The sequence below is a fragment of the Colobus angolensis genome, unplaced genomic scaffold (assembly GCF_000951035.1).
Source record: "Colobus angolensis palliatus isolate OR3802 unplaced genomic scaffold, Cang.pa_1.0 Scaffold221, whole genome shotgun sequence".
In the NCBI taxonomy this organism is placed as follows: Eukaryota; Metazoa; Chordata; class Mammalia; order Primates; family Cercopithecidae; genus Colobus; species Colobus angolensis.
In genome coordinates this window covers 4,823,747-4,824,286 of record NW_012115389.1, presented here as the reverse complement: position 1 = coordinate 4,824,286, position 540 = coordinate 4,823,747, and positions in this window count along the sequence as shown.

The window sequence follows — 540 nt, the reverse complement described above, 5'->3', positions numbered from 1 at the left end:
TATAGGCATGACACTCTTAATATTTTAAAACAGTTGGCAAAATTGCTTTACCCGTCTCAAATGGTGAGTGAAATCTGTGCAGTGATGGAAGAGGGCGTTCTGTGGGACTGAGAAAGCACTGGCAGGGGAGCGGCTGCTGCTGGGCCTGAGGCCTCTGTGGGAGAGAGCCCAGAGGAGAGCGGCTGCGCGTGGCAACAAGTGAGAGAGGTCTGGGAAAAGAGGGCAGAGCTTGTGGAGTACACTTGTCACCTTTAAGACTGTCCTCAAATGGCCTGGGACAGTTGTCCTCCACTCTATCTGCACAGTGCGAACACCCAGGAACATTATTTATTTTTGAGATGGAGTCTTGCTCTGTCGCTCAGGCTGGAGTGCCGTGGCACAATCTCAGCTCACTGCAAGCTCCGCCTCTTGAGTTCAAGTGATTCTCCTGCCTCAGGCTCCCAAGTAGCTGGGATTACAGGTGTCTACCACCACTTCCGGCTAATTTTTGTATTTTCAGTAGAGACAGGGGTTTCACCATGTTGGCCAGGCTGGTCTCGA